Source organism: Corvus brachyrhynchos, unplaced genomic scaffold (genome assembly GCF_000691975.1).
Source record: "Corvus brachyrhynchos isolate BGI_N302 unplaced genomic scaffold, ASM69197v1 scaffold26, whole genome shotgun sequence".
Lineage (NCBI taxonomy): Eukaryota > Metazoa > Chordata > Aves > Passeriformes > Corvidae > Corvus > Corvus brachyrhynchos.
The window spans coordinates 9,215,692-9,235,728 of record NW_008239324.1 but is presented as its reverse complement, the minus strand read 5'-3'; the positions used below and the strand labels follow the sequence as shown (position 1 = coordinate 9,235,728).

General features: G+C 38.5%; 1 protein-coding gene across 2 annotated transcripts in view; it reads right to left on the bottom strand.

Annotated features, from left to right (window-relative positions):
- The window catches only part of TOX3 (TOX high mobility group box family member 3), a 74,807-nt gene that overhangs the window by 54,014 nt on the left and 756 nt on the right, over positions 1–20,037 (bottom strand). The window lies entirely within an intron of this gene.

Here is a 20,037-nt window from a genome sequence, read left to right as displayed (position 1 = left end):
CTGCTGAAATTACTCCATATCTTTCATGCCACAGGGAGAAATGGAAGTAGAATAGTCCAAATGAAGTTCTATTCACTTAAACCGTTGCTAGCAAAGCCCAGAGCCCGAAGGTCACTTTAGTGCTGCATCACACCCATGCACATCCAGAACTGTCTACTTGGATACTGCTGGCTTTCAAACATCCCTAACCCATAAAAATTAGGGAAATGGCTTATTACAAATTACTAAAGTACAAAAACTACAGATTTTCAACTACTCCTTCAAAAGCAAACCTATTTTAGATTGAATTAATCAGTACAGAAGACTGATGGACAACAAGGTAGCAAACTCCACGTGTAACTGAAGGAACCAGGGGGGCATCAAAGAAACCTTTTCTGTGGCCTTCCAAAGGAAATTTGTTTGGAAGAACCAAACCATGAAAGACCCAAGCCCCCTGCCTGCTGTGTTTTTCAGAGCAGTGCACAACATCCCCATGACTCACAGACTAGAATGCATTCCACCAAATTCTCCTGTCTTTAACCATAAACAAGAATCTTTTTCACAGTAGCAGTGAAGATGGATAGAGTATTTGGTTTTGCCCTCATACGTACCCACTGCTGGTTGGTTTGTCTTTTTTCAATTTTAATGGGAAAAATCACCACTTTTACATGTCTCAAGCTTTGAAATTTCAAAGAATTTTATCACAAAACAACAGGAGCTTTATCAGACCCAAAGTTATGCCAAAAGTTACTCCTCTTCCTGGCACACCTATCAACTTTTCAATTCTCAGCCTAGTAAAATTATCACATAGAATAATTTAAATCTAACCTTGAACAAACCAATGCTGAACCCTGGATGAATGAAAGATCTGATATAATATATTTTAACTTTATTTTGTCTTTATTTAATCTGCAACCATTATTCTGTATTTTCCTTTCCAAGGACATGATGACTCTGATTACAAAAAGAAATTTACAGAATTTTGTAACAAGCAGTTTTCAATTACCTTTCATAAATCTTTGGTATAAATGTGAATAGCTGCTTATGCAGATGAAGAGCATTAAATAATGAATTTAATGCTACTGAGCAAATGTCATTAACATTTCTTGAAGACTGGATGAACATTAGCTTTGTTGGTAAATGACATTTTGAATATTTAGGGTTTTATAAGGGTGGTTCACTTCTTTATACAGCAACAAATCTTCAGACAGTACTTGTGTCTGCTTGTAGAAAACTACAATTGATATCTTTTCCATATATACTTAACCTCCTACAGATTTATTTGATTCTCAATAATTACTATTCTCTGGTAAGAGGCATATGTTACTACAGCACACTGCACTCCCACAAGCTGTCCACTCAGTGTATTTTAATAAATCTCTGCCAAAGCTGTATAAATTTGATCCTGTTTAAATTTAATAAGGATCAGGATATATCAAAGCACAGATTCCCATGAGAGAAATAGATATTTTGCATAGTTATTGAGTGCCCTATTCATAAATACAATGTGTAAGACCTAGACCATCAACCTTGAATTAAAAAGAAAAAGAGATTAATGTGTGCAAAGCCAGCTACTTCTTAAATAACTAGTGAAATTAGTGTTTAATAAAACATTTTCCCCATACAACCGTTAAAGACAGCAGCACTGCCACAGTTTTACTGTTATGATTCTAATACATAACTATTGAATTTCTGCAGTATAGAAATACCTTCTCAAGTACCTTTTACAATTCTTAATTGACGACTTACCTACATCAAGACACAGATTCCTAAACATGTCAGCAAAGGCTCCTCTTTGGGGCTGTGCTTTACCCTTTTCTATTCCTTAGGATCACTGCCTTAGGCAGGAAGCAGATCAGCCACCAAGAGCCACAGCTATTGCAGAATCTGAACTACTTCAGGACAATGAAGAGCATAAACATGTATTTGACATCCATTTCCCTCCTTTTTCTGGAAGGATGTCTAGAGGAGGAAGAAATTTTCAATGCTCTATTAATTCTGCGTAAATTTTGCTGATTTTATGTAATAGCCTACAAAATTTTATGTTCTATTAGGTAGCTCATGTTTCAGAGCCTGCTGTGCCAAAATACCAGGTCACATAACTGTACAAACAGATGCTGATTTAGCATCTTATGAAGAATTTTGAAGATCACTATCATAAATACAAATACAGCATGTATTCCCAAAACAAATTCATTATGTAACTAGTTCTTCAGATTCCAATGTTTTCTTTGTTTTTGTTTTAAAGAAAAAACTGTTTGCATGTAAGCAGAAAAAAAAACCCCAGACACCTAAACCAGATTTTCACTAACACATGTAAAGACCACACCTGATAGCTGTTAATCACAGAAAGAATTCAACAGTCATCCACTGGAAAATTGCCTTCCTCATCATCAGTTTCAATTAGCAATTGTGTACATAACTATACATACAACCTACCACTTCCAAAATAGCTCCACTTTCTTTTATCAGTTTTGGTGTTTACATGCTCATAGGTATGGGAAGGAAATCAAACTGTATTTATCCTGAATTCAAATTCATATTTTCAGAGTAAGAGCATGAAAGTCAAAAGACAAATCATTTTACATGGAATAGAGCTCTTTCCCAAAGGGAAAAAAAATGTACTAAATCAATTTGCCATTGTTTTTTAAGTCAGCTACTAAGAATGAAATTACAGATGGCTGAAATTAATGTGAGTTTTGCCATTGACTTCAATGAGCCAAAGATGTCATCCGCAGTGCTTTACTGTACACAGAAGCCTGATGTCAGAATTGGTACAGCTTTATGAAGTACATTACAACATAATTCAATCCATCAAAGTGAAGACAATCATACCATCACTCAATCATTGGTCCCATTCACATCTATGGTAAGATTCATTCTTGTTTTCTTTTTCCCTTACCGTCATATAAGTGTTGGAGCTGGGAAACACCCCAGCCATGTTTGTCAGCAACATTCCTTTATCCACTGTCAATGTTATGGTGAAAGTGCAGGTATAAAAATTAAGTTAAAAATACAAACTGTATCAACTGAAACATGTGGAAGCCACAACACAGGCAACAGAGTTGTGCCAGAATATTGCCATCAAAATCATAGCACTTAAAACACACTTACTTTGAATTAAGATCAAACAATATCATGATATAACTATTGATCCTGGGTAAACACATGGCTGGGCCTTTTTTGTGACACCTGTAGCACAGGTTACAATATGTCTTTGTTTCCAAGAATTTTTGAAAATTTTAGAAAATACTGTTAGTTCTATTCATTTAAACATTCAATGTTTAAGCCCAAAGATGCTGAGTTAAGAGTATGGTGACTTGATTTCCCTACTTTTACAGGTTTGGGTATTTCAACTTTAATGTTATTTCAACAAAGGGCCTTGTGTTTATTATGGAACTATTCTGCTGTATTTCCCTTTTCTCACTTCATGAAATTTTCAATATAACAAGAAAAAACACAGCTCAAATTCTTATTTTGAAAACTATATTGTCGTTTTTATTCAGCCTGTATTTTAATATAGCATCAATATTTAACTACTTCATTAAATGAAGTGTGACTTTTATAGTGAAAATGTCAGTCTTTGCAGTTCATTAAATTCATTTAAAGTATAGCTGCTTGATTTTTTTTTTCCTGAAGGAATAAAGGACTATTAACTGAAGGCATAAACTTAGCATTAGCATGTGCTTTTTTCTTCAAATTAACATTCAAGATTTGTAACAGTCTTTACAAATTTAAGAGATTTTTTGTATCCTTTAGCATTATCCTTATTGTTATAATAGATGTCACTTTTATAGCACATACAACTGTTTATCACAGTTGGATATGACCAGTAGGATGTCACAGAGGATATTAACATGTCACGTGCTATTATGAATCTGTAGAATCCTTCAAGTAATATTAAAAATACATTATTTTTAACTGTGGCATCTGGAAAAATAAACTGTATATGATGTAAAATGTAATAACTCTTGGAATCCAACAGGGTTTATGAGTTCTCTTTTTCTGTTTCATAAAACGTTCTTTGATGAGTATCCTTTTTCTTTCAAGGAGGGTTTCTATTAACTAATACAAAAGAAGACAGGGAAAGCACCATTTCCACAAAGGCAGCACCATGTTTTTGCCATATGTAAGAAGTCCTGGTCCATATTCTCTGGGATATGTGACTTCTGTGACTAATGTCTCTAAAACTGGAAAACCTAATTACTTCTCATTAATAAATTGATGTGATTATAAAGTATTTTAATACAAATTAAAAAGTGTCTTTGAAATGTACTAAGATAGAAAGGTGGTGATACTTTCTTTTCAACCTATTACTTCTTTCAATGTTTGGAGCAGGTGTTAACAGCAGTGAAATCTTGGGTTTTGGAAGACAATCATGAGTTATTTTCCATTTTAGTGTTTAGGTCCTGTCCTTTCCTGCCCAACAAAGCAATTTGATTAGGCCACTCTCTTGTAGTAATGGTCTGAATCACTACCATGATGATTCTCACACTTCCTATTCTCAGACTGCACTAAGTAGTCAAGGCTTAATTTATTACAACACAGATGGTGATTGGGGGAGGGGTTTGGGCATGTGACATTTTAAAGGGCTTAATTTTCATAACTGTAACATCCATCCTCTGAAAATCAGATCCTTTTCTAGTGTCTTAAATGTAGAATCCAAAACATCCTACAATACATGAACATTTTGGGTACCATTACATACCACAAAGATTTGGGTTGGAACTAGGCCTTTGAAAAGTATCAAATTATCCAATATATGATTTTAAAGTTCACCACACTCCCCATTCCTCTCACACATGGGCACTTTTCTCAGTTCATGCAACCAGCAAATGGCATCAAACTGCAGATAAAGAAATGTAGAATGCAGTAAATCAACATCTACTAAAGTTAAAAGCTTCCTTCAAAAACCTTCATCTAAGAATGCTGTGCACAATAAAGTTTTATTTTCTAGGAAAACTACTTTAAATCTCCAAATTTGTGCTGCTACTGTGATTTGTTTTTCTGTGTATCAAAAGCAACAGGGCTTCTAGGAAATTCTGATGTTTGAACTATTTTCCTTTGGATGAATTTCTCTAAAGAGTACTATAGAGAATAAAAACTGAATTATCATGTGGATGGAATTCTGAAGAAGGAGAGAAGAAACTCTAAAACCTAAGTATAGAAGCAACAGCCAAGTCACATATATGAAAAGCTAATGGGTACCAGTGACACCTATTCCAGAGTGGGGTTCAAATAAAGTCTTTACACACTTATTTTCTACACTCTAACAACTGCCAAACCAAACTGATGGGCTGCATTTTAGAAATCCCTTACAGCAAGGTTACATGGAGGTAAGCAAAAATCATTTGTTTTAGGATGTCATGAGTTAACATGCATCTACAAAGGCAGAGGGATCCAGACAGCTGTATTAAATCACCATGGTCTAGACAGGTCACAGTGACCAGCTCACTGAGAGCTCGCACCTGAGAGCAAACTCCTCCCCAGTAGAGCAGAGATGGTTATCCTGGATGTGAAACAAGTGCTTCATTCTCCTGCTGCAGGGGCCTGCCAGGCAAAGGCCGAGGCAATGCCACTCTTCCAGAACTGTTTTTCTACAACACAGCAAGCAGGATCAAATTGATCTTTGTTGCCTATTCACCTTGTACAACCCTAGGGTCATTCGTGTTGGAAGCAACATCAGGAGATCTCTAAATCCAACTTCTGTTCAAAGTACAGGCTACACCAAACTGAGGAACTTCTTGCTTGGAGCTTTTCTTGCAGTCAGGTTTTTAAAACTATCAAGGATTTTGGGCAACCTCTTCCAATACTCTGTTATCCTCAAAATGATTTTTTTTTTTTTCTCTTTACATCATAGAGTCTGAAACTCTCATTTCAGCTTGTGCCTGTTACCTCTCAACCTTCAACTGAATCCTTGTGCAGAGCCTGGCTCCATCTCCTCACAGGTACTGGGGATGCTGTCAAGTCCCCTGAAGTCTTCCCTTCCCCAGGCTGGTCAAGTCCTGCTCCCTGAGCCTCTGATCACAGGGCAAGCGTGTCAGGTAGTGACCATTGTGCAAGCTCGCACCCCAGGTTTTTATGTTTCAGTCCACCAGGATCCACCAGGATCCATTGGTTCTTGCCAAGGGATGTCCCTCCCTGCCAGTCAGACCACAGCCCATACCTCCCAAATCAGTGCACCATAAACAGTGATTGATACATTAAGCCAAGTATAAACGCATTGTAATGGAGTTTCAGGGGTCTGGGATGCTACAAAATCCTCATGCATTCCCTTCTCTAAAGTCCACTTAACAAGAAAAATAATGGTGTTTTTAAATTTTTTTTTCATCCAGATGAAATAGTTCATTGCCATTCTGATGCACAAGCAGAAAAAAAATCCCATTGTTAGTACTTACCAGCCAAAACAGGAAGAATAAATATTTTGGACAACCGAGGTTTTGAAGAAAACTTTTAATCAGCTATAGTCACCTGCTTCAAAGTTTAACTATTTCAACCCACTCTTCAAAAAAAGACAAAGCTAGAATCTTCTTGAAAAAAATTCTGTACTGGTTTTCAATCACACTTTAACAGCACAAAATTAATATACCTGTCCTGGGACATATTAAGAAATAGCATCAATGAAATTTGGCAATAAGATTTTTGCAATTAAACTGTCTTATAATCAAGAAGCAGATCTTCACAGTACATTTCAGAGCTCACTAATTCCCACAAAATCATGCTGCAAATACAAATAATCAGATAACTAAACATGATGCTACCAGTGCTCAGAAGGAGCCATCTAATTCTTAAAACCTCAGAACTAGCAGATATTTACTATTGTTAAAATTTTTCTGAACTTCTGAGATTAATTTAAAGATTTCTTGAGTCTGAAACCCAAAACCAGTTCAGCCAAATGAACACTTCCAAAAACATCAGCGTGCCACATCCAGTGCTATGAATGAGAGCCTTTCAAAGAGATCTGTGATCTACCAGGTCTTTGTGCCACACACTTGGGCCATCTCTGAGGCAAACAATAACTAAACTGATTCCACTCCAGTTGAAGAATTCTCAAGATACTGTTTGCTGACATACAACTTCTGCAGTTTTACCCTTATTTCAAAGAAAACTACTTGGATGAAGTTTCAATTTTATATACTCCAACCAGAGGACCATTTCAAGAAGCCAACAGATAATCTTTGTTTAAGATGAAAAAACATACCACCTACATTTTTCTATCATATAACAGGCCTGGAAAAGGAAATACATGAAAAAAAAATCATTACATCAATTAGAAAGCTGTGATGTTAATAATAATGATGGTCATAGAGGACAGTAGAAATTTCCCTTAAAGAGTAGGTAAGTTATTATGCTGTTTTTTTTTTTTTTTACACTGAACTAAAAATATATACAAATGAACACCACAGGATAAAATACAAAGCATATTTCCTGGGAATGCTGTGTTCTCAAAATCATATCTGGTAGTTACCAGTTAGCAGAGCATGGAGGTGAGGAAAGAGAGGATTCCTGGATGTGCACTTGCAAAACTCCCACATCAAGACAAACCATCTAACGATTTAATACCACACTTCTAGAGACTGTCAAGGTTCCAGATGTGGATTGTTCCACCACCTCTTTCAGATGCATAAAGGCCTTTCCTTTCATCCTCCCCACCACCAATGAAAAGCTCACCACTTCTGAAGGAAGAACTGAACAGACTCTCCACATCCACTAAGAGATACTAGATAGCTACCCACCATCTATAAATCTCATTTCTAGTTGTTTTCCATTATAAAATTAGACTTTGGACATGAATTTTTTTTACTAGCTGTTATGCAATACTCCAAATTGTTATTAAGTGTGTAAGTAACCATCACATCTGTAGCTGCCTTGTCCAGAGTCTCACAGACTCACTCTAAGACTCACAGAGTGCAAAATACAAATTCAATATCACGTATTTACGAATGTAAAGATGAAACCTAAAAGAACAATATTTAACGAGATTAAAAGTACAGCCAACCCCATGGCCTGCATTTCACCCAACCACATGACATTTAGCCTCAACTCTGAGCCTTAAAAGTGGCTCCTGCTCCTTCCCTATGCGAAGGCTGCCTCAGCAGCTCAGCCCTCTGGAGAGAAAGGCTTTCTTCTCATTCTCAATCTAAGCTCATGGCCAGTGTTTGTACAACCACGCTTGGAACAACACTGTTTTCTTTCTCACCCTGCTCTATCCATTATTACTGTTAGGCCATAGATACTTCAGGTCTCTTATGTCTTCTTTTCTTGAGAAAAATTAATTCTCCAATATAAGGTACTTATAACAGAAACCCCAAACTTTTCTGCCAGACCTACAATTTTCTGTGCCAGTTCTTTCACACTTCAGACATGAAGATTATCTACACATTCTCAGCTGAATGCAGCATTTTCCTTCATTTTTGTTTGGTATCTAAGCCAGAGAGAACATAATAATCATTCATTTATATAGTAAAAGTACAGACAAAACCAGTGAGGCCAATGTGTTGCTTCTGGTAAGGACGAGAGGCCCAGCAGAACTGGGTTTTCCACCAGCCAGAGTCAACACTTGCCAACACTACAGCCTGTCCTCACATAACTTAGCAGCAGCAGCACTGATTCCTTTGTCTTGTCAGCAGGTACAAAGAACTGGCTCTATCCTTTTCGGAAATGAATGGTTCAGTGCCCAAGAAACTACTATTTCAAAATACACCCTCTGAGCTGAATTTTTCCCAGCAAGTGTATGAAGCTCAATTCAAAAGCAGATATAAGTCTCTTGTTCAAAGAGAGTGTATTCCTATGTGCGAGAGCAGGATTGCACCCTTTCCTTTTGAGTCCACAGAAGATTTTCTTACAAAGCAAGGATGAGAAAGAAAAAGCTGAATGTGTTTTAAGTCAGTTCTTACATGAAGTTCAGTTTGTTTGTCTCATTGATTGATTATTTTTTTAAGATAAACATAAATCAGCTTCACAGGGAAAACTTCAGTAGCTAGGATCAATAAGCAACTGGCCTTGCTCTAGCATACATACTGAGATTCATCATCTAAAATCTTATTTCTTATTTCTCCATTCAAAGATCCCTGGCTACTAGAGTTTTGGGAAAAAAGGCTGCAGATAGCAGCTCCCTTGCTTGGGTGCCATAAACAAACCAAATGGAGAAGTAAAGATGAACCTGTCTCTTTCTTTGGATCAAATGAGAACCAAATATCAGTTCTTTAAAATGTAGGGGAAAATTTTTTAATGGGAAAACCATGTATTTTCACCCCCTTCTACCCCTGCTTCTTGCCACCAAAAGAAAGAAGTTTAGGAAATTAGAGAGACTGAAAACACTTGATCTTCAAATTGTAAATATTTATCAGCGTTACCAAGCCACCATTCCCTCTTCCTCCTCAAGGTGTTTCACATCCATTTCTCTATCCTGTTAAATCAACAAATGGCCATTTCCTTTGGCAACAGAGATTGCAAAGACTGCTTCCTACCACAGAAGTGGGGAAGATGAAGCAAAATTCTAACAACGAGCAAAATAAGAAAAATTGGAAAAAAATATTATTGAAAAGAAGTAGAAGATCAAAGATTTCTCTGTCAAAATTCTGTGTCAGATTGGTTGTACTCGCTGTAGCTGCAAAGTATCAATCTGATTTCATGAGTCTGAAGGTCCAGAATAACTTTCTTCCATGGATAGTATTTCTTCTTTTACTTTCACATTTATTTTAAATAAAAAGGGTTACATCTGGGGGAGTGGAAAGCAAAATGTATCCTTGATATCAGGTCTCACCCATGCAGAGAATACATGAAACTCAGAACATCTACAAATGCTTTATTTAGTCTAAAATTATATGGATAGATACTTATACTGTTATGATTTCTAGACTTTATTCTTTCATATGCATTTAAAATACTCCATTGACGTCATGGTATTTTAATGGAGTCCTTTTTGAGTCACAGAAACACTCAAAATGAAGCATAACAAGTGTTCACCTGCAGTTAGTCATAATGAATCAAGCTCTTTATCACTGTCTCTCACTTATGCTTCATGATGGAATAACCTTAAAAACTTCTATTTAGAAATAATTCTCCATAAACACACAAAATAACACAGAATATGATGCAGGGTGCGCGATAACAGAACTCAGTTAATTAGCAATCCTAAAGTTACAAGCAATTATAAGGAGCCCCATGATCTCCAGAGATGATGTTTGTATCTAATGTAGGTATTCTGCGCAGGAGCAAAGTGCCCCTCCCCACATTTTCCAAGCAGTGGAACCTTGTTAGAACTGGTGCAGACCAATACACATTGTCTGAGCTTTAAAAATGTGTGACTGTCCAAGAGTCACGTTTTCGATTTCACATTTATTAGTTACATGTATTACAAGTAATAGCTGCCAATTTTCTTTACAAAACCCAACACAAACCTCAAAAAAAAAAGAAAAAAACAAAAAAACCAACAAACCAAGCCCTTTAATATGTTATCAAGTGAAGAATCAGGATTCTTTTCTGGTATGTAAACTCTCTACCAGACTATTAACAGAAGGGCAGATTCTGAGACCTTCCTTGAAAAATTGCTATTTACTAGACAAGAAAAAGGGAGATAGGCAGCATACTCCTATGATATGTTATCACCAGCAATATATTTGTGCTGATAGAAGTCAAAGCCAATCTTCACCATCCCTACTCAAACACTTTCTAGCAGAGAAGACAGAAAAAGGCTGCTATCCTATCACAAGTTGTTTGCCAACTAAATTTAGAAAAACAGTTTGCTACTTAAACTGGGCAAGCTATAGCTGCAGATTGAGGCAAAATAAACACAGAAGCTCACACTACCATTCTATAGCTGTTTTTTGTGAAGAATTACAGGTAGAAGAGCAAAATTGATCTCTAAACTGCACACTGGACATACCGCACATCTGCGTACGCACAACACTGATGTGCTGTTTGTTTGCCTGCTTGAGTAGGTATTTAATGAACATATTTTCCTTTCATATGATCTCTGATTAATCGCTCTGAGTCATATTTAGCCCTAGATTACACTGCCTGTCTTTCACCTAATTCAGTCAGAGTTGCACATACGCTGAGATTCTGTCCCAGTTGTGGGTGGCTCCAAGAATGTCAGATTTTTAGTATGTGCCATCAGCCAGCGAGCCCAAGCCAGAGCAGGCAGCAGAGCCACGGGGACATGAGAAAGCCACCCAAGGAATGTGCTGACACAGAGGACACTCCAAGAGTACTCTCACAGCAAAGGCACCCACAAAGCTGATTCCACAAAGAGAAGATCTCAGAACATATCATCTCCATAAGGCAGGACTGGGCAAGCAGGGGGCACTGAACCACTGCACTGGAGCCAGCAGTGCACTGGGACAGCTGAGTCAGAGAGTGCTGGAAACAGACCCAGGTGAGACAACCCTGAAAACCGAGACTGCACACATGGATGGCTTGTCACATCCTTGGAACAACAATTACAAGAAGCCACACAACACCCAATGCACGTTACAAGCATCATCCAAGACCCCAGCTTAGATGAAGGTATGAGAATGAAACAAAGGCACTTCTGCTCTGTCAGGTAGATCTCTATCATGGACCCAGTGATGCAAGCCACTGTTTCAGAAGCCTGGCTGCCCTGTGTGACATAACATCTGATTTACCACTCCACATGCTCTCCTTGGGTCTCAGCTGCACCACCACGGGAGCATAAAGATAGCTCTAAGTAGGTTTTAAAAATGTCAGAAGGAAAGGACAGCAGAAGCATCTGTTAAATCCTTTTATTTAATAATATCCTGAAATTGCAAATTCTTTGGCAGGACAAAATAAATTGTTACAAATTACTTCGTCTTATCACTTGAACTACAGCTATTGGACACTCTCATAAAACAAGAAGCAGAAAGTCACACAGGCATAAACATACTATTTACTCTCACAATTGCTTTGTAGTGCAAATCTATACCAAGCTCTTGTGTTTGCATCTCACAGTGTATTTACATCTGTGGTTTGTCCAGTTTAGTTTTGAGACCAGTCTTCTTGTTACTTGCAGTTCTGCTGTGAAAAAGATCAGAGAATGCATCGTAAAATTCTGTTTGTTTTACCACACGTAGAGAATAAGCTTTTTTTAAATGAAAAATATACTACATATTTCAGACTGTATCAAGCAAAACAACAGGAGAAAAAAGAACCTGTTGGGTTGTGGTAGGAAACCACAAATACCAAGTTTTTTGCTACAACAGATCAATAGCACAATAACCCCATATTTACATGGCCACCTATTATCATCATCATTTCAGCCACATGCTTATCAGGAACCCACAAAAGTAAGAGCATTAACCTACTAAAGCAAACGAAATGATTATTTTTCCATGCCTAATAAAATTCTTCTTTATTTAAAGAAAGTAAATAGTGGACTGCTAATCCTTTACCAGGTAAACAGTTTACTGATAAAAGTACAGTTTAACAAAAGAATTTTATTAATAACAAATTTATTAATAACAAATACTGAAATACAGTATCCCAAACCATTCAAAAATTCAGCTATTTGTATAAGCCTTACAACCATAAAGGGAGTAGCATAAAAAGAACAGCAGATAAATATGATCTGCTCTGAAAATAAGCTACTCCAACATTCAGCAATTGATTTCTGCATGGTTTTAACACCATTTTCATATCAAAATTAGACAGGTAATCAATATTGAGGTGTTTAAATGTGTCCTGAACCTACAAACTTCTATATAATTCAGTGACTTTGAATACAGGAGTTCTCCCATTGGGATAGAAAGGATGATTCATAAAGCTCATGTTGTTTCCTTGCAAAAAACCACAAAAAACCCACAATGACAATAAAAACAAACAAAGCCCCATCCCAAAACAAACCAAAAAAATGCTCCTTATTAATTTGGATGTCTAAAACGATTTAGATTGTCGGCCCCTATCTAATTTCTCTCAAACTAACTGTTTAGAGAATTACAATATAAACTATGACCACTTAGAATGCCAAACACAGCAGAGTTTCTCTTGACAAAACTTCTTAAGGAAACGTAATGGAGAGATGAAGACACCTCACCTCAAGTGACCAAAATCATCTGCACATAGACTTCATTTTCCACAAATCCTACCATACTGGTAATTTTATGTGTCTGCAACCTTTTGTTAGGTTGCCCAGTTGATCAGAACTCTTCAGAATATTCCATGTAGGGAAGGAAAATCCAAATGAAAATGTATCTGTCTGAGAAATGTTCTGCTTTAACATAATGATTTAACATAACCATCAATTACATACTTGGTAAAGCTGATATAGAAAGAGAAGAGATTGCTGTGCTGCTGCCTCTGCAGCTCTCACCCCAGCCAGTAGTTGAGACCTCTGATCCCTTATTGCAGAGGTTGCCAGTTCAGATCCTGGCATTTCACCCCAACACACCCTTTTTTTAAACCTATGTCACAACCCACTTTTTTCCATGTTAGTCTTGGCTCTCATAAGCTTTTGGCCAGGAATGATAATATATGGCTGTAGTGACCTAGACAGTAAGAAGGGCTATTACTTTAAAACAGTGAAAATAAAACATTGAATTGATAAAAATTTCTCCCATGAAATACCAAGGTCAGGCCTGATCTAATGCACATATAAGTGCAAGATGCCCACATTGAATGAGTCTTCTGTGACTGTAAAAAACACTTCAATACAAGAGTTACTTTCAACTTCCAGTTTTTGAGAATGGATTGCTTTTCTTTTTCCTCTTGATATGGAGCTTTTCAACAAAATGTGGGTGCTGGGCAAACTGGTCGTGCAGGAGTAAACAGCAAATACTGATGCCAAGAGCTGGAACATGAACTATACAAACAAACTGAAAACTAGATGAACTGTTTGCTTAAAACAGTTTTCATTTTCAATTATCAACTAACATTGTCTAGTTCCAGTAGCACACCTTTGCCAACACAATTCAGTCTGCAGCACTGGTCAATCATATTTCCAGCACTCTGCTCATAAGACTCAGTTATTTTTAATGTAATGAAGATAGTATTTTCAGCTAATCTGCCCGTTACCATGAAGTGAAAGAAGAAGTCCATGAAAACATCTGTTTGGATATTCAAGGTACCTGTGGCAGAAGCAGCTGTGTAATGACAGTCTCCCCTTTTAGTTTTAGTATTTCAGCTGCCCTGTAATGCCTGTGAAACAATTCATTGTTTCAGGTATAAACAGAGAGAATACATTCAAAACAGGATTTGGATTGTTCTGACACATGGTAACATGCAGTGGAAAAGATATTAAATAGAAATCTTGTTACGAAAATAAATAATGAATAACGTGGCAGCAAGCATGATCTCATCAAAGTCTTCATCTCAACAGAGCACAGAGGCAAAGACCATAAGGCTCTTGTGTGACATTGTTATCTAAAGTCCTGATTAGATTTTCACCTCAGAGTTCTCAATTTTGGTAGCAATCATCGCGAAGATACTATGGTGACTGGCACTCTATAAATACATCACACAGACAGGTAACAGTACAGACCACAGCTATCAGATAAGAGTGTGAAGTATTTGAAAATTCAACCCTGCCATTAGGTCTGTATAACAGTACTTAATTTTACGGCAGTAGAAATGTGATTACAGATAAAAAGGCAGGATTAGTCCTGTACAAATTCTTCTCCTCTTAAATTTGATCATCATCATTCAATAGCATTACTTAGGTTTTTAGGGAGTATCAGAATTCAACAAATATATAGGCACGTATTAACTGTAAATTTAATAAAAGCTTCAGCACAAACCACAGGTCACAGTTTGACTGGCCTTGCTTTGTCAGACACTGCACAAAACTGCAACAAATGAATCACACAACTGAGAGACTCCTCTCAAGTATCTGCCAAAGAATACAGGCTGTTATTTCCTGTGCTTCTATTTTAGATTTTATTATAAATTTGTGATAATTCATTATAAGGTTAGGCTGGATTGGGCACCTCTCTGTGAAGTACAATATGGTGTACTATGGGTGATACTATGGGAATGAGGTCCTTGTCACCCCAGTGGATTTGGTCAATGTTTCCTCACTCCAGAGCAGGAGGTGTAAAGTGGGTCTCCACGTCCCTGGCGTACATACCCCAGGGTTGTGATTGCTACAAAATGTAACTATTTTTAAAACCCCACCCACTAGTTATTTCCACACATACCTCCTGCATGACCTCTAAAATCTCTAAGCATTCAATTCAAACTCTTCATATGTTACTGCACATTATTACAAGCATCTTACTAATATGGTTGTAATCCACTGTAATGAAAACATCTAAAAAGTATTTCCAACATTTAACTTCTACTAACTATATTTTGTATACAACCAACTCTCAACCAACAAATGGTACAATCAGTATAGGAGCTGCATTATCTGAACAACAGAAAAATTGTACACTGCACAGTCCAATCAGTATCAGCATTACAGGTGCTCATTCTGAGCACCACAGGTTCTTGCAGAGTTGCTGCCTGTGGCATACAAGGGTTTCCTTTCACAGCCAGCTCTTCATCTACCTCAGAAAACCTCAGGGATGACTATGCCTGGAAAATAGCATAATGCAAGGTGGGGTGATGATACAAATTGTAATTTTCATTCTGGTGGACATACTCAGTTCCTCTTCCAGGGACTAGGAACCATATATCCAACAATTTTAGTCCTGGATTGGACAGCCAAATATTTTGGGAACTTTTTTGCTCCCTAGCAGTAGTTGCCTTCATAGTCCTGAGGTTTTAAGATATCCAAGGCAGGGGCTGCCTGTTCTGGGAAAGAAGCAGTTCAGCACACGTGCCACATGTGCCAGAAGATCAGTGGAAAATACTGAGGATAAAATGTGATTTACTGAGTTGGTATTGCAAAAGGAAGTGCACAATCCCCTGCCTAAATTGTCTCCAGCAAGACCTATATTTGTGTCTCTGCTACACATCTTTACTTTCCAGGAGCTCCCTGGTGCTTTGTGGCCCTTTCCCATCAGCTGGGACCACCTCTGTCATGGTCAGGCTGTGGATACACACATGGCCACAGCACACAGCAGCTGAGACTGCCCCGTCTGCACCAGAGCAGAGCCCAGATGTAAACAAGCATATTTGCAGGGCAGCTGATGAGTGAGCATGGAGCTTTCTATCTTAGCCACATACATGCACCCATTGTCTCTCACCATCTGCTGTAGGAGAGGAAAACCTATGCATATAGAGCCACACTAAATTTGCAAGAAGAGTAGTTTTAAGTCATTTGCATAACTGTAATCCACTTTTTCCTAACAACACACACTAATAGGAATGACTTAGAGCCCCAGTTTAGCTGCTACTAAACTACTGCTGTCTTTGCTTTGCCTCTGGAAGAACAAGATAAACTTCCTGAGCTTCCTTTGTAAAATGAGAAATATTTCAGCCAAAAACATCAAGCTCTGACAATCTCATATGTATGGTAGTGCCTAAATTAAGGTATGTATGTTTGAAATTTGTATCCTTCAAGGACAATCTGTGTAGTAGAGATAAACATTATAAAATGTAGGCAGATAAATAATGAAGTAAGGATTCTGGAGCTTAATATGATAACTCAAGCAGTGAGCTGTATGTATTTAGGTTTTGGAGTTTTCACTTTTCCCAAATGGCATTACAAGAATTACAGTTCTTTAAAAAAAAAAAAAAAAAAAAAAAAAAGTACATGCCAGGATGAATACTAGTTCCCTAAATATTTTTAGTACAAGACATATAATTTACTCAATAAGTGAAAAAGTTTGTTTAGAAAAAGCTACTCAACTGTAGTGAATGTCCAAAATCATTCTCCATCTGCAGAACCATAAAAGGGCTCAAAACAGAAGCAGAATGTTTTACAACAGCTGGTCTCTTTCAACTTTCTGTAATTTTTATAGCTCCTTTTTGGTGAATATTTTTTTTTTAGTATACTGCAGCAGGATTCTTCTAGAAGCAGGCAAACCATGATTTCACTTGTGCAATTCCATGAAGCAGAAGTGGATCACTGTTATCCCGAACCACCACCTGCCAGACACATGCAGGGTCAAGTTATGTACTCTCAATCAGGACGGAAAACTTATCAAATATGGCCCTGATCCAGCAAAGCACTTAAGCACATGCTTTACTTTAAACATGTAAGTAATCCTATTAGAGTAAATGGGATTCAGCATAAACCACTGGACTGAATCTCAGAATACTGTGGTTGTGGCCCTGATTATGTCAGTGACCAACTGTGCAACCTTGGAGAAACCACTGCACTTCTGTGTCTGTATTTCCTCTTCTGCCCTCTGCATGTGCATGCCATGTTGCCACCATCTCAACAAAAGTAATCCCAATGAATCTTCTAGAAACTGCTGCACTACCAACGATGGCAGGCATGCTTATGTACATCAGTCCGTTTTCAAAAGCCTGTCATGTACTCAACACTAACTCTCCTCCAAAAAAACCCTGAGACGACATCCCTTACCCTTAGGTCTTCCTATCCAGTATTGACCAACAATTTGAAAAGCACGACACTGCACTTACAAAGCAGTTGGGATGGAAGGTACCTGCAGGTCAGGGCCAGGACAGCTCCTTAGCATGCCTGGTTCCAAACCCAGGACTCAGGATGCAGCTCCCTTCCCACCTCTGACCCTTCCTCACCGGGCACCCTGAGATCCCAAGTCCTGTCTGGGGGTTCACGGGTCAGTATGCCACATTCCTGCCAGTGTTGTACCCACTGAAGGAAAAAAACCCTACAGTCCTGGGAACTCCTGTTTAAAGCACACAGGTGGAAGGCAGCATTGTCTCACAGGGTGCAATGAATTTTCACAAAAAGGCTTTATATTTGATATTTTTAGACACTATGATGCAAGATACAATTTTCCATATGCAGGCCATACACCATCAACTCTATGTCTTAATGATCTGGAGAATATTTTCACATAAATAATTCTGCTTTTGCACATATATACAACCATGCAGTCTGTTTACTCTTGCCATCACGCTGCTTCCCGGCAGTTGTCTCAGGCAATGTCACTGTCACAAGGAGAATATGGATTCAGCTCCTAACAATGAAGCGGGCATGGATGAGTGGGCAGGATACTCAAATGAGTTTCAGAAAGACTTGAGGTGAAATACTGTCCCTAGTGAAATCAATAACAGTTCTCCCATTTACTTCAGCAGAGTAAACATTTCAGCCGGTTTTTTTGGTGCCTTCTGGTCATCTCAGTACCTAACAGAACAATCATTTATTTTCCTTAGAAACACAGGGAAAAGGACAGAAGACAAGGAAAGCAAGGCAGGGAGGCAAGATTTCAAAATAGATGCCCTCTTTTTATCAGAATAATTAAAAAAACCCCCAAACTTACAATTATTCCTATAGCTACAGATTATAAGCAATGCAGAAAATGAGATTAGATTAACACAGTTAAGACCATCCTTTCTAGGAACTCATTCACAAATGCTTCTTCTGTCCTTGAAACACCTGTACAGCACGTCGCTGTTTTCCCAGCTAAGCCAATGAAGAGCTCACAGCAACAGCAACACAATTCCGCGTGTGTCAGCCTGCTCCGGATGAGGCCTTTGCATACAAAGATATCTATTATAAGACACAAGCACCATGAGCTGTTCTGTGTTAATTAAAATGTTTTCTGCTGCAGACTAGAAGCCTGGCCCACAAGGTACTTGCCAAAATTATGTTCAGGAGTACAGAGACTAAAATGTGTTCCTGAATAGGTCAAAAGTTAGTTGCTTTTGACTTTTTCTGAATGCATGCTCTGTTCTCATTGTACAACGATGGGAAATACAGTCAAAAGGTTATATATAACTGTGCACTAGCACCAAGTTAATGGACACAAGAAACTGCCGATTTTCAGAAAATATTAAAAATTTTGGACGTACAAAAAAAAATTTAGAAAGAGTCTACAGAGTAACCTGCACCTGAGCCTGAATAAATCCATGCCGTGCATAACACAGGAAAGTCACGGAACAAGTGAAATTTACAGTAAACATGCTGGCTGCCAGTAAGTGCCGCAAGTTTCCAAAATTAGCCGGCATATCGGCCAACAGCGGACATTCACTATGCATTTAGAGCTCTCGGAGTCCTTAGCAGCTCTCAAAGTTCGGGCTGACATTTCATCTTTAATTCATGCCCCCGTGTGCTCCTCCACCCGCGCCGAACAAAGCCGCACGCCGCGAGCCCCGCGCGGGGCGCATGCGCGGGGCCGGGCCGTGCGCGCCCCGCCGGCACCGCCACTCCGCGGCCAGCTGGACACGGGGCGGACAGCGCGCCCCGCCTGCCAAACTTCAGCATCCAGCGGCTCCGATGGACAGCAGCCTGACGAGCGACACAAGAGTCCACTCACGACATCTACTCAGACGCGATTTCTCTAGGCGAAAGTTTTCTCCAGCTACTGAATCTATTTGAACCCGCGTCACTTCTCTCTCTGAACGTGAGCTTTGTATTTCAGCAAAGTTTATCTCTTCATTAGGAAAGGATTTTCTAAAAAAACAGGACTTAGCATAAGTTTAGGCTTTATGCAGCACCCTTCTTGTCCCCAGCATCTCATACAGTGCTTCACAAAAGGCCCCAGAGGTTGGACAAACATAGCACCAGGAAAAACACAGTGTGAAAGGGATCTTTATGTGCATGTGTGAGGGCCCAGTGCTAATAGCTCAATGTGCTATTGACACATCACAGTGCAAACAGCTAAGTCTTTTTCAAAATAGCATGAGTCACAGTGTCATTCTCAACTTTGCCTTTCCCAGATTTGGGTAATTTGTGAAACAAATCATCCCCGTATTATTAAAATGCATTTCTGCAAATGAAGGTAAGACACTGGGAAATTACTATTGCTTCTGACTGTAAGGTTTACTCCAAACACTGCACATGCCGCAAAGGTGTGAATAGACAGAAGTAGTACTGCAACTTCTCTGACAGCCCTCGCCAAAGCAGAGCGTTAGTTACCTTCCTGTACCAGCAGCTGATGTACTTTTAGATAATCCTCCCGTTTGGATAATCCTCTAGTTAGGAACTGGCCCTAACAGAGCCGGACTGAGCCAAGAGAACAGAGCAGAGGGAGGCTCCGTCCTCTCCTCGAAGGGCCGTCCAAACCCATCGGGCTCTGCCCG